The sequence below is a fragment of the Callorhinus ursinus genome, unplaced genomic scaffold (genome assembly GCF_003265705.2).
Source record: "Callorhinus ursinus isolate GAN/ISIS: 27379988/994484 unplaced genomic scaffold, GSC_fseal_2.0 scaffold54, whole genome shotgun sequence".
NCBI classification, from domain to species: Eukaryota; Metazoa; Chordata; class Mammalia; order Carnivora; family Otariidae; genus Callorhinus; species Callorhinus ursinus.
In genome coordinates this window covers 11,462,039-11,477,398 of record NW_027397116.1, presented here as the reverse complement: position 1 = coordinate 11,477,398, position 15,360 = coordinate 11,462,039, and the positions used below count along the sequence as shown (strand labels likewise).

Here is a 15,360-nt window from a genome sequence, read left to right as displayed (position 1 = left end):
AGTGTATGTAATTTTATTTTATAAAACACTTTGGCATGAATATCAGACAGGTTTTGGTATAAACTAATTTTAATATCATGTTTGATTTAAATGTTGAGCACCAAGACTATATATATATATATATATATATATATCAGAACATGACACTTTTGTTCAAGATCCATCAAAGGCATCTTATTTCAAAGTAAATTCTACATTCACACAAATGACCCACAGAGCCCTCATGACCCAACCTCATGTAGAGCTTCTGTTTTGTTCTTCCATTCCCTACCCTCCAGGCACTATAGCCTCTTGCCAGTGTTTGAACATATCAATCAGACTTCAATCACAGGGCCTCTAAACTTGTTATTTCTTCTTCCTCGGATGATCTTTCCCAGATAATCTTATGGTATTATTTCACTTCTTCAATCCACAAATCACACTTTATCACAAAGGCCTTTTCTGACTACCATTTTCACCCAGACCACCATTATCATCCTGAGCAACTCTTATCCCAAAGGTCTTTACTGACCACTCTGCATAAAATGTCAACTCCCTAGGCCACACTCTTTTTCTGTTATTTAATTCTATCACTGATACAATTAAGTCACTTAACTGACTGTAAAAATGAATGTCCTAAATATATTAGTTTCTATAAATGTCTATTTTCCCCGTAAGAATGTAAGTTCCACAAAAGGCAGACAGATGTGCTGATTTTAATTCACCGAAAACTCTCTTTCTCCTTATCTCTCTCCACACACACACACACACATGCTGGACATGTATGCATTATAATGTTGTCATAAATTTTAAAAAAAGACTATATATAGAAAGTTATGCAATATATTCAATTTCAGATTTTTTGTAAGTTTATAAAAATAATTAGCTATCAGAATTTTCTCAAATTATTATATAGTCATCTTTGCCTTAAAGGTTGTATTGTATGGTATCACATAAAATTATTAGAAAGTATCTAATCAATGTATTAATTAATATTCTATTGTGATGAAATAAAAATGGTTAATGAGAGATAAAGAAATTTGCGTTTAAATTATATACTCATGGCTTTTCTATTAAACATTCTATAGCAAATCATTTTAGCTTTCTGATTCTCAGATTCTTATTTAAAGATTTATTTATTTATTTGAAAGAGACAGAGAGAATGAAAGAGAGGGAGAGAGTGTGAACAGGGGGAGGGGCAGAAGGAAAGGGAGAAGGAGAGAAGCAGACTCACTGCTGAACATGGAGCCCGATGTAGGGCTCGATCCCACTACCCTAAGGTCATGGCCTGACCCCAAATCAAGAGTCAGACACTCAACCAACTGAGCCACCCAGGTGCCCCTCTCAGATTCTTATTTAAAATAATTGTATAATGGGGCGCCTGGGTGGCTCAGTCAGTTAAGCATCTGCCTTCGGCTCAGGTCATGATTCCAGGGTCCTGGGATTGAGCCCCGCATCGAGCTCCCTGCTCAGCGTGAGTCTGCGTCTCCCTCTGCCCCTCACCTTGCTTGTGCTCTCTCTCATTCTCTCTCAAATAAATAAAATAAATCTTAAAATAACTGTATAACATGGGGTTATTATGCTTAAATGAGACAATATTTATTGCTTAGTCTATAACAACTATACAATAAGTGTTAGCTGTTATCATTGTGATCAATATCATATCATTATTTGATATTTAGATATTATACATTAATATATATATGATTCATAGTGCAATATCATCCTCAAATGTACATTTCAACATTACTATTAAATTATGCCTTTGAAATATATTCTAAGAAATAGAATTACAGTATCAGATTAGTTGAAGACTTTGGAAAACATTGACAATTGTCCAAAAAACACGTAACAGTTTAGAACTAGGACTGTAAGGGTGGCTATTTCTTCACACTATTATTTGAATATTTAATTTTAAATGTTTATATGATAATACAAATAAGATGTCAAGCTGTAATTTTATTTTTTCAGATAATTTATCTCTGATTATAACTTTTATATTATGTCCCTCTGGGCATATTCTTTTCTAAATTCAATCTAAACCTCAGTTATCCTTAATTGTTTAAGTTTTTAATAAGATTCTATTTTATATATTAATAACATTAACTTTTTTCTGTCTATTATTTCATAAATGCTGATTCAGAGTTTACTGTATACTATTTAATTTTGCTTATGATATTTTATGAAAAGTAGACTAATTAAAAACTTTTTATTAATCTTCTCTATTATGGTATGCTCAGAGTTTATAGAGCATGGAAATAATCTAGACCTGGGAAGCAATATTGATTCCTGCCCATAAAATGTTTTATTTCCTTCTTTTTTTTTTTGGAAGAAATTATTGATACCCCTCAAGTTCTTACAATGATTCTCCAACTATTTCTTAAAGCAATAGTAGTAATTAATATTACTCCAAAGAAATGAATTTTAGCTTAAATGATTAATGTATAAAAAGCATAAATTTTAAAAAGCCTGTGTTAGATTATGACCATCTCTCCAATGCTGTATGTATGGAAATACAGTTTATTTGAACTGTCTTTAAACAGTATTAAATTCTATCTCTCTTTGTCTCTTCTTTGTCTCTATATATTTATATATATGATAGACATCAATACATCTATTAGATAGGTGTATTAATTTATGTATCTAATGTAGATATGTACATTATATGATGTATAAGGTTAATATTATATGTAATGATGTTATATATTATATATTTATTATTTACTGATAAATATATCTACTAGATGTGAATAATATATAATATGAATAAAAATGTGTATATCATATCAAATAAATATACTGAGAGATTGTATAAATGAACCATATTGATGGTATAAAAACATAATTAGATGTTTCACTAAAGTATATATATTAAAGTATGTATATACTTTTATATATATAAAATATATATTTGAGTAGAATATCTCAAAACTCTCAGGACAAGCTTATTGGATTATTTGCAACTCATATTTGTGATAAGATATGATTTTGACATAGAAGTATAGATGTAAATTGTCTACTAAGTAAAAGAAGTGTTTATTTGTGTGAGTCTATTTATAAGCTAATTTACATATGTTTTGACTGAGGTATTTCTTGATTATGTGAATTATTCTACATTGTCCTAAGGATTTTTATTCAGTGTAAGAGTTGTCCTCTGGTTGTAAAACACATTGTTATGTTTTATGGAATTAATTACACATTTACACTTGGTAAGGGTTTGAAAAGTTTATAATACAGTTTCCATCCTAGTGGAAAATATTACAAAGAGAATGATAATGTGTAGTCAGTTTTTGGTCACTGTAGATCAATAAATTTTAGTGAATGGAAAAGAAGAGAATGATGATGTTTGCCTAAGGCATTACAATATTAACCATGTTAATATAGTCATTCTAAGTTAAAGAGGAGAACCTAACATCCTATAATTTATAGATAAATCCCAAGTTTCTAAAGTTTCACTTACAATAGACCAACAGGAATTAATATAGAAAAATAAAAATGGTGCTTTTTGTGACATTAAACAAAATCTCCCATTTTGGATATGGATTTAAATATCATGCTTTTTAAGGGAAGACAGGTCTGAAAGTCTTTCCCAGCCATAGTTCCATCCTCACCCCATCTGCACGCCAAATAGATTCAGAGGCCTTTTTTTTTTTTTTTAAGTAGGGGTTTTTTCAACATGGGACTTAAACTCATGGCCCTGAGATTAAGACATGAGCTGAGACCAAGAGTCAGACGCTTAATTGACTGAGCCACCTAAGCATCCTGATTCTGAAGCATTTTTAAGTTAATATTGTACTATTTTTTTTCTCATGTCGGAGATAAAACACAAGTAACAGTAATGGCATAATAAAAATAATGACCTAAATATAAGTAATAGTAGTTAGCATTATCTATTTTTTTGTTGTTAATTTGTCAGTGTAAGGAACTGTACATGAATTATCTAATTTAATTCTCACAAAAGCCTTATGGGGCTCTTCTATAAGCTAATTATGTGGCAGAAAACTTAAATAGCTTGGAATAGCTTGCTCCAAGTAACATTTTTAATATAGTGAGATACCAGGATTTAAACACAGCTTAGGAAGATTGGAAATGTTAAGTCATATAATTTTATATTCTATAGACATGGTTGATGAATGATGGTCCATTGCCTGGCCATCTGTTTTTCTAAAGTTTTATGGGTTTAAAAATTTGCATAAAGGAAACTTCATTCCCAGAGAGTGGCCATAGAGGACAGCCTCAGCAATGGGGAGTTGGACTGAGCAGAATGCACAACAACCTGTGTGATGAACACACACTACTGAGGGCTCTTCCTTTGACTACAGTCCCTCTTAGAGAAGCTTATGAACTGGGCCATGCCAGGGACTGGGGGTGCTCTGGGTTTCCACCCTGCCACTGCTCCTAACCTCAGGAGAGGAGATACTCCCATCTCCTGGCACTGCTCCTCCCCAGGCTTTGTCTGTTTTGGTCCTTTTGTCAATGTTTCATAGTTTTTAGCCCCCCATTCTCTCTTTTAGTAGTGGTCTGGATCTTAAATAATAAATTTTAACTGCCTCTTGGTGAAAAAGAGTTTCTTAATAAATGCTTTTTTACTTCTTCAAAAAAAGAAGTATTTGATGAATATTCATTCAGTTGTATGTGCTTAGTGTGAAACCCTGAAAGACTTGGCACAAAATAATGACTAGGTATCTGGGAGCTCCACAGAGGTTCCACAAGTTACACTATACTGAAAAACAGAGGTATACAAGCCAGAGTAAAAAACACAAACTGAACAGGCCAGAAATTCAACGGAGTTTCCCAAAAGGGCTTCATTAGCAGTAGCACTACACTAGATCTAGAGTAAGGTCTCTATAGTGTCTCACTAACAAAACCTAAATCTAAGCCTCAAGAGGATCAAGTCCACTCACCAGCAAATTACCTACCTTTCAAAATAAAATTCAACACTCTTTATTCAAAGACAATAAAACTTCAACCTTCAACAGCAATAGTATCTACAATAACCAACATAAAGTTTTAAAAAAGAAAAAAATACATATATATGGCATGGCAAAAACCAAATTATGTGACCTATCAGAAGGAAAATAGTAACAGTCAATAGAAATAGATCCAGATATGACATGGATTTCAGCATTGGTGGATGCAAACTTTAAAAGTGTAATTATAAATATAATCAAAGAAGTAATGTAAAAGATTAGGGGCAGCAAATTATGGCTCACAAACTGGCCACCTATTTTTACAAATAAAGTTGCAATAGTGAATAGCTAAACCTAATCATTTACATAATGTCTAGAGATGCAATTATCAAACAATAGTGGAACTGAGTAGTTGTGACATAGACTACATGACCTGCAAGCTTAAAATATTTACCATCAGGATCTTTTTTTAAAAAAATGTTATTTGGCTCCTGGAAAAGATGAAAATAATGAGCGAGCAGAAAGGAAGTTTCAGCATAGAAATAAACACAAAGGAATGAAGAGCATAAGAAGTAGCAAATATGTTATAAATGTAAAGCCTGTTTTTCTCATTTTTGAATTTCTTTAATAAAATATAGTTTACTGGTTAAACAAAAATAATAAAATTATTTTGTAAAGTTTGTTTTCCCATGATCAAGTTGGCCAAACTAATGTTTTTTAGAAGCAGACTCCTTTCTTCTTGGTATATATATCTATTATTCTCCATCGGGGATTTATTCAACTATAACATACAGAATAGTGAGGTATTAAATAATATCTCATTTTGGTTTTTTTTTAAGATTTTATTTATTTATTTGAGAGAGAGAGAATGAGAGATAGAGAGCACGAGAGGGAAGAGGGTCAGAGGGAGAAGCAGACTCCCCGCTGAGCAGGGAGCCCGATGTGGGACTCGATCCCGAGACTCCAGGATCATGACCTGAGCCGAAGGCAGTCGCTTAACCACCTGAGCCACCCAGGAGCCCTAATATCTCATTTTGTATTTGTCATAAAAACAACTATATTATGGGATGAATAATATATTAAGAAGTAAAATAAAGGTCAACAGTAGTAAAGATAACAGACTAGGATTCATAAACATATATTCTTTTAAGACTACTATCTTATAAGTAAAATGGCATAAAATTAGCTCATGGAATTCTATAATAATGCAAGAATGCATATTGTAAATCCCTAAAAAACACTCTAAAGAATGTTTTAAAAAACATACTAAAAAAGAATTAGTACAAAAAAAGGCAGCAATAAAGAAAGGAACAGATGGGGCAAATATAAAAGGAAAAAAAACAATATGAAAGGCTTAAACTTACTCATATATTAATTTCAGGAGTTTTTATTTAATGGGCTTAAATGTGGCATTCTTTATGTGTGCCTTGCATGATATATGGCTTGATTTCTACTACCCATTTTGGAAATTTCTTCCTTTCTTACCAAAATCTCTTCAATGACTGATTCTATCCTATCTTAACTCTTCTCTTGTACAATAGTATTTATATTTTTGTTAGTTTTTTTATTTTGTTCTATACATCTCAGATGATCCGTTCTGTGTTTTCATACCATTGCCTCTCTATCCTTCAGTCTGAGTATATCTCAATCTATTTTTCAGTTCATTATCTCTTATTGGCCATTAAATCTATTATACTCATAATTCATTAGATTTTTTTAATTCCTATTTGTTTCTCCTTTATAACACCTGCCAATATTTTCCTTGTCATCTCTTATATCCTTTTATTTATCATAGATATTTTAAAGTCCATGTTTGAAACTTTCTTTAAAAAATATCTCTGGTCACTTTATATTTTGAATTTTTCTTCTTTTTAAAAAAGTTCTGCGTTCTAACTGTTTTGTTTTTTATTGGATTACAGATGTTTTATATATATACACACATATATATGGAGAGAGAGAGAGATACATATATGAGGCTTTTGTTGTCATTTTCCTTCAGAGAATATTTATCGTTCTGTGGGGCAAGCAGCTCTTCTCTGCATAGTAGCAATCACATAACAGTTATCCCAGTTGGAGACTATGATGATGTGAAATCAGGCTTTAGTCTTTTGTGACTGAGTGACCTATTTATACTTTGCCTTTCATTCCAATGGGGACTTTTCAGATTCTCAATTAATAGCTTGGGAAATTTATGAAGTCTTCATTTCAAGAGGGCCGTCAAATTCCCATGAGACCGCAAAAAAACCTCTGCTCAGCTTCTCAGCCTATTGCTACTGCTTTCCCTTTTTAAATCAGTAATCATTTCAAAAGGAAAAGCGGTCCCAAACACCCATAATATCACTCTGTACTCTCCTCCACTCCAAGATTACAGCTCCCCAAATTTTCACTATGTTTGTAGTTTTCCATTGTCTTGATACAAAAGATTTTCATATTTTGTCAGTTTTTTTAAGAGGAAGAGTTGAGTATAACCTCATGTAATTTTTAGAATTACCTTCCCTTTTGCCTTGTCTTCTTAGTTTGTTCGGGTTTCTTAATGAGCAGAGGGTATTAGTTTTCACATACTGTGACCTTTCTCTCCACCCCCAACATACTGTGATCTTTGATTTTTAAACTGATAAGCTTTCCTTTATATTTTGAATTTTTTAAAAGATTTTATTTATTCATTTGAGAGAGAAAGAGAGAGTAGAGGGGGTGAGAAGCAGAGGAAGAAGGACAAGCAGACTCTGCACTGAGCACAGAGCCCAATGCGGGGCTCAATCCCACAACCCTGAGATCATGACTTGAACCAAAATCAAGAGCTGAACGCTCAACCAACTGAGCCACCCACGTGCCCCAAGCTTTACTTTAAAAAGAAAAAAAACATAGGTTTTCAGAGCTAAAGGTCAGAACAGGTATTCAGAGTATACTTATAAAGGGTCTAGTAGACTGGAATATCTAATAATGCAAATATATATTTATAAACTAGAATATAATAAGACGGCTAAACTGAAATTAAAGGACATTTTCTCTAGAATTTGAAGGGAAAAAATCATGGAAAAATCAATAACTGTAACATTAGCATTCATTCAATAGAAGTGATTCATAATTAATTCATTTTACCATCTCATCTATATTTCACTGATGTGAACAAAGAGAAATGTATGGTTTGTAATAAATAAGTTATGGATATGCTTTATGTTTAATATATGTAACCTTGATTTAATACAATTTCTTACAGATCCAATAATGATGACTTCTATGATTTATAACTTTTTTCCTAACATTTTGTGGTCAAAAGGTAATTCTGATAACTCTCAAATGAGTTTTTTCTCAATATAACCCAGAGACTATTCATTTATTATTAAATTTTGTGAAATTTCTTAGAGTATTTGATACAGATTTTTTTCCAGATAGAACATATTCCGAATTACTCCCTTCACAGCAAAACATCTATGTCTTACTTATGTTTCTGTCCAAACACCTCAATAAATAAAGCAATCCACTTATAAAAACAATTAACAGATTGGTATAAACTTGTACAATGAAACCACAGCAGCAGATTTTTAAGTACATAGTTTTGTATTGTCTTATCAAAATTTTTCCAGTAAAAAAGAATGAAGAGAACAGGAGAGAGGAACAAATTCAGAGTGGGAGAGGCAGAGAGTCATAAAGAGAAACAAGGAAAGAAAAAGAAAGAGAGCAAATACTCTTGAAAAAAGTGAAGATCTAAAAGTTGGTTAAGTTGATCTAAGTTGATTACAGGTGAAATATCAATTTGGTTATGGTTTTAAGTACCATATTTTGTGGGGTTTTTTTTTAAATTTTTACATGCAATTATTTATTTTTGTTCTATTTTCTTTATAGAAAATAAAGGCAGAATAGGTTTATGCTTTGGGATCCTGGTGGGGAGGGAGGAAGTACTGATGTTCTGTGTTGCTTTTAAGTAAATTGATGGTAGGAATGAGTGATAGTCTTAGTCTATTAGGGCTGCTATGACAAAAATATCACATACTGGGTGAACAACAAACACTTAAATCTTACAATTCTGAAGGCTAGAAGTCCAAGATCAAGGTGCAGGCAGATTCATGTCTGGGAAGGGTCTGCTTTCTGGTTCATAAATGGCCTTCTTCTCTTGATGTCTTCCCATGGCAGAAGAGGCAAGGGGGTTCTCTGGGGTCTTTTATAAGAGCACTAATTGCATTTATGAGGACACTGCTCTTATGATCCTAATCACCTCCCAAGAACCCTACCTCCAAATATTATCACACTGGGGATTAGGTTCCAAAATACAAATTTTGGGGTGGCCATGGTCTCTAGAATTCTGCCCTGGTTCCCCAAAATTCCTGTCCTTGTCACATGCAAAATAAATTTATTCCATCTCAACAGCCCCGAAGTCTTAACTCATTCCAGCATCAATTCAAAAGTCTAAAATATAAAATCTCACCAAAAATCAGATACAGGTAAGACTGTATGTATGATTCATCCCGAGGCAAACTGCTGTCCAAATGTAAAGCCAAAAAAATTATATGCTTCCAAAACACGAGGGTGGGACACAGATAAGATAAACATTTCCATTCCAGAAGGGAGGACGAAGAAAGAAGAAAGAGGTAATACCTTCCAGGTAAGTCTGAAACCTAATGGGGGAAAACAACAATAAACCTTAAATCTCGGGGCGCCTGGGGGGCTCAGTCGTTAAGTGTCTGCCTTCGGCTCAGGTCGTGGTCCCAGGGTCCTGGGATCGAGCCCCGCACCGGGCTCCCTGCTCCGCGGGAAGCCTGCTTCTCCCTCTCCCACTCCCCCTGCTTGTGTTCCCTCTCTCGCTGTGTCTCTCTCTCTGTCAAATAAATAAATAAAATCTTTAAAAAAAAAAAGGAACACTTTTTTTTGGGTTTTTTTAATTTTTTATAGCTTTTATTTATTTATTTGAGAGAGAGAATGAGCTAGAGAGAGAGCACGAGAGGGAAGAGGGTCAGAGGGAGAAGCAGACTCCCTGCTGAGCAGGGAGCCCGATGTGGGACTCGATCCCGGGACTCCAGGATCATGACCTGAGCCGAAGGCAGTCGCTGAACCAACTGAGCCACCCAGGCACCCAAGGAACACGGTTTAAAGAAAAAAAAAAAAAAAAAAAAACCTTAAATCTCTTTGGCCCAATGCTCTGTCTTCATGGCCCTCTGAGGTGGCAGTGTCACTCCCAGGGCTCAGGGGGACAGCCTTATAGTAGATTGCTGCCTGGGTCTCTCCAGTAGGACAGGTGGCTCCATCTTTTGAAATCCAGGTAGAGGTAGAGGGCTTTCACACTCTGCTCATTGGTGAGGACTGTGGCTAGAGGAAGCTGCCAAATTTGCTTCCTGTGCACTCCTGAGGGGAGCCATCACTGCACTGGGGCCTACCAAAACCATACCTGGGACAGGGGAGGAGCCTGGTGCCAGAATGTGAAGGGAGCATGCAATGTGAGGGGACACCTGGCACTGTGCAGGAAGTGTGCTGCTGGGGCCCACAGGCACCACTCCTCCTTTGAAACCACACTGTGTCCCAGGTCCTTGCATTCTGGGCCTCTGATTGGTAAGGCAGCCTTGATAATCTCTGAGTTGGCTTTGGGGTCATTCTTCCATGATCTTGAACAGTAGCTCCTGGTTTCTGATGAGATGGTTGACTCATACAAATCTTCTTATCAAATGGTCAATTGGCCACGCTGTTAGTGTTCTCATATTTTGCAATATGGATAGTCTGAAAATTACCCCAAATTTTAAGTTCTACTTCCTTTTCTTCTTAACAATCCCATCTTTATGTCATTTCTCTCTTCACATGATTTACTATAAGCAATCAGAAGGAGACAAGCCAACCTTCAACATTTTGCTTAAAAATAGCCTCATATAAATATCTAACTTAATTATGCACAAGTTCTACTTTCCACAAAACAATAGAACACAAACACAATTAAAGTCTCTGCCCCTTTATAACAAGGTTTGCCTTGCCTTCAGTTTCCAATAATATGTTCTGCATTTCCATCTGAGTCCTCACTGGAATGGCCTCTACTGCTCTTATTTGTACCAACATACTGCTCAGGATTACATAAATATTCTCTAAGGTTGAGGCTTTCTCTATAGCTCTTTTCTTTCTGAGCTGTCACTAAAATCAACTTTAAAGGTGTAGGTCCATGGCAATGTAGGTTTTTTCTAGGATCACTTCAGAACTCTTCCAGGCTCTACCCATTCTCCAGGTCCAAAGCTACTTCCAGATTTTTAGTTATTGGTTACAGGAGCATCCCACTTAGAACCAATCTCTGTTTCAGTCCATTTGGGTTTCTATAACAAAACTCTATAGACTGGATGGATTAAATGACAACATTTATATCTTATAGTTCTGGAGACTGGAAGTCAAAAATCAAGTTGCCCACAGATTCAGTGTATAATGAGGGTCACATCTAGATTCATAAATGGCTGTATTCTTGCTGTATCCTCACATGGCAGAAGAAGCAAGGGAGTTCTCTGGAATCTCTTTTATAACGACACTAATCCCATTCATGAGTTCTCCACCCTCATGACTTCCCAAAAGTCCCACCTCCAAATACCATCACACAGGGAATTAGTTTTCAGCATATGAATCTAGGACAACACAAACATTTAGTTTATAGCAAAGATCAATATTCTCTGGATAATAACTTGCTTTGGTTAAGAAAAAGTCCCTTTAAGGGGCGCCTGGGTGGCCCAGGAGATTTAGTGCTGGAATCCTGTGAGAATTTAAGATCGAGCCCCAAGCTGGGCTCCACAATGGGCGTAGAGCCTGCTTAAGATTTTCTCTCTCTCCTTCTCCCTCTGCCCCTCCCCCTACTCTCTTAAAAAAAAAAAAAAAAAGAAAGAAAATGTCTCTTTAAGATCTATAAAGTAAGGTCAAATGTAATCCATCATTAACCAAGACATTTTCAGAAGAATGTAAATCACTTAAAACTATCACAAACTAATATTGCAAACTACTGACTCTATAAGGGAAGTTGTATATTTGTTAGAAAGTCATCAGAATCTTATAGTTTTTTAAATAATCCATCAGTTCATTGCTTGACTTATTAATTTACTTTTTTTGTCGTTTAATATTTAAATAAAGACTTCAGTTTTAAACATCTGTAATTCATCAATCCATTTATTTTACTTTTAACATTTAAATTTAACTTCAGTGGTAGAAGAAACAAAATTATGTAATGAGACTATATTTTAGCACTATGTCTTCAAGTAGGGAAACCAAAAAACCCTACTACCACCAAAATAAACCAACTAATCTACTTTATTAAGCATGTCTGCAATTTATTTTCCTTTACATGATTTTTTTGGGGGGCAGAAATTTCACTTTCAAAGAATCAAGTCCTTGTAAACAGAGCAATCTTTCCAAAAATAAAATCCAGTAGCTAGATTCTCAAAACTCACAAAACCAAATGGAAATGTCTGGTTGTTAGCCAATAGTGTCATGCTCAAGTCAGCTTCACATCACAGGCAATAATCTATAACTAATTTCAGTAGGCAAATTCCAATTCTAAACATTATTAGAGACTACCATTGTTATTCCCAACTGTGTTGGCAATTGTATTATTGCTGAATTCTATATGACAAATTTTCTTTAGCAACTTTTTATACTATCAAACAACACAACTGGACAACTATGAAGGTTTGAATTAACTTATTATTTCAAAAATTTCAAACTTTATAATTATTGAAATGTAAATTTCTTATAGATGCATCTTATAAGAAACATACCTAATGTAATATAATGACAACAAAAGAACTACTAATAATCATTACTAAAAGCTTTTCAGATATATGTACAAGTACATAATTGAACTCAAACACCAGTGAAAATATTATAATGTTAGTTCCAATTCACTATCAGACTTTCTGTGATAAAGGATAAAAATTAAATGTAAAAACTAAAATCTGGGTATCCAACAATTTTTCTGGAAGGCTATTTCAAATGGATTCAAATGGCCTAATAAACAATGACTAGAATATATATGAATTCTCACTATACTACCTCATAATACAGATAACTTAATTTTTAATCCTTGTTCTAGGGAATAAACCTTTTTTGGAGGCTTGGCAAAATAGTACCAAGAAATTTAAACATGAAAGTCTAGTCCAGATCTATAACTAAGAAATATTTTCTATATATAACAAAATCACCAATTTAAATTATAAATGGCTTCCATTAAATATTACCAAGCCAAAATTCACACAATGTAAATTAAAATGGTATGGCAGAAAGTGCAATCTAAAAATGTTCACATTTCAAAGATAAATGATGGAAGTTTAGCCAGCAAAAATTCAAGTAGGCATTTATGTAAATATTTTTATGCAAACTTCGATGAGTAAGATACAAGAAATGACTTGTTTCAATAATTTTATGTACAGCTTGCATACATCTTAAAACAAATACAACTGAAAATATTTCTATGTAAAAGCCACAATAAAGTCCAGTGAAATACTAAATAACAGTCTTACAAACTGGTCTCTCAAGAGAATAACAACTGAGTATGGTATTCTAAGAAATGTCCTCTTCTTGATCAATCATTTCTGTTTTAACTGAAAAGACATCTGCTAGCTTATGTTTTAGAATTTCTGAACCTCTGACTTTAAGGCATAACAAGCATTCTCCACTTTGGCCAAACTTTGTTTTGAAGGTATACAACTTCTTAGAAACCTCATAAGGTCCAGTATTGCCAATGAATGAAAACCCATCATAAACCTGACATAAAAACTGGCTCACTTTAAAGGGGGTACCAATGTACCCAACCCCCACACTGTTAATACACATCTGCATCAACTCCCCAGTTAAAATAGCCATTTCCAGAAGGTAATCAACAGGTGTGATTTTCAGTTTCCAAGTTCTAAACTGCTTCTCCTGTGCATCAGTGGGGGGAGGGGGTGTCTTGTTTTCTTTTTACATTCTTCTGTTGTAAATTTCAATTATTTAATTTCATCCATACTGATAAGTGATCATGTTTTGATGAAATGTTGAAAAGAAACAGCCTTCACATATTACTTCAGGCCTGTAGTAATGGCTCTATGCAACTGATGCATGTCCTCTCCTGAGAGCTGCTGGGCTACTTAGATATCTTTTGTTTCCTACCATCTGTTTTAATTTCTGATTCAGTCAATATATCTTCCATATCAGGAGCACTTGTAATCTCGTGGAGGAAAAAACAATGTCCTTTTACTTTCAGCAGTTTATATCTTAAGTCTCTCATATTTGTCATGTTTTGCATCAAGTTCCTGCTGAAGTGATCTGAAGGCCACATCACAGGTGAAGATGAATTAACATCCTTCCCTTCTCTTCCTGATTATATGGGGAATTCTCATGCTTCCTTTTTCTGAACCTCCTGATCCTTATTTACTGTTCATGTCATGGCCTACAGTGAGATGAGCAGAGGCTGAGGGCCTTGGAGCCAGCAAAGTGCCCAAGGTATTAGCTGGAGAGCCTGCCCAGTAGCCCTTTGCAGCAAGGCAAAGTCCACACATTCAATTTAATAATTTCCTTGTTTAAATAACACACACACATATATTTGGCATAATGCTTAATGACATAGTGTATTCACTATATAAGTGTATTCTTAGGACAAATTTTGAAAATCAACAGTATTAACTTTAGGAACTGTGGTAAATCTTGGTGTTTGGTTTTATGTTTAAAGGCTGAAGGCTCTCTGTGTTTGGTTTTATGTTTATTTGGCTAGGATTTATGCTGTGTTTAATATCTGCCCTAGCTGCAGATGTCAGAGACTAAAATTTCTTTGGCAGCTTTTGTGTCTTCTGTTGTCTTGGATTTTCCTTGAGAGTCCTTTTTGAATAGGGTCTGAGTCTTGCTGTTCTTTTCAGTTTTAATTCCCAGTTTTCATATATAAGCCTGTTGATGTAGCAGTTAGATGTGGGGGCGGGGGAAATGTTCTCTAGCAGTAAGATCGAGTTAGGGTAAGTCTTTTAGTAAGCCTGGGTCCCTGAGCTGTGATCTTCACAAGTGCTTCTCAGTCTTTTTCTTTCTTTCTTTTTTTTTTTTCCTCCTTAGGTGACACAGGAAGACTGGGGGTGCTGGGTGGGCTGGAGATGGGGAATTCTTTTCCTTCACATAGGTAAAAGAGTTTCCACTATGGGCAAGCCTTTGTTAAAGAGAATAGAATTCCCTGAGCATATTCCAAAATGGTTACTTTACCCGTACTCCTGTTGGAAGCGCGGTGGGCTGGAGTAGAGGGGGGCAGTCTCAGATCTTCAGAGTGAGAACCTGGTAGGGCACCTGGAGGGAAAACTACAAAAATGCAGGAGACACTTAGGACTGATCTCCCTCAAGTTTTTATACCTCAAGCCAGTCCACACTAGTCTCGAGCAATTAGTCAACTATACCCTTTATTACTACTGATGCTGGATCTAGTGGCTACCTCTGTTTCTGATAAACTATAAGCTCTGCACCTGCCTTTCTTTCCAATCTTTCAGCACACTGATATGCCCTGTGACCTTAA

At 34.8% G+C, this 15,360-nt stretch overlaps 1 pseudogene; it reads right to left on the bottom strand.

The window, feature by feature from the left end:
* Positions 1 to 13,353: 13,353 nt before the first annotated feature.
* Positions 13,354 to 14,254, bottom strand: LOC112839304 (translin-associated protein X pseudogene; annotated as a pseudogene).
* Positions 14,255 to 15,360: the final 1,106 nt, after the last annotated feature.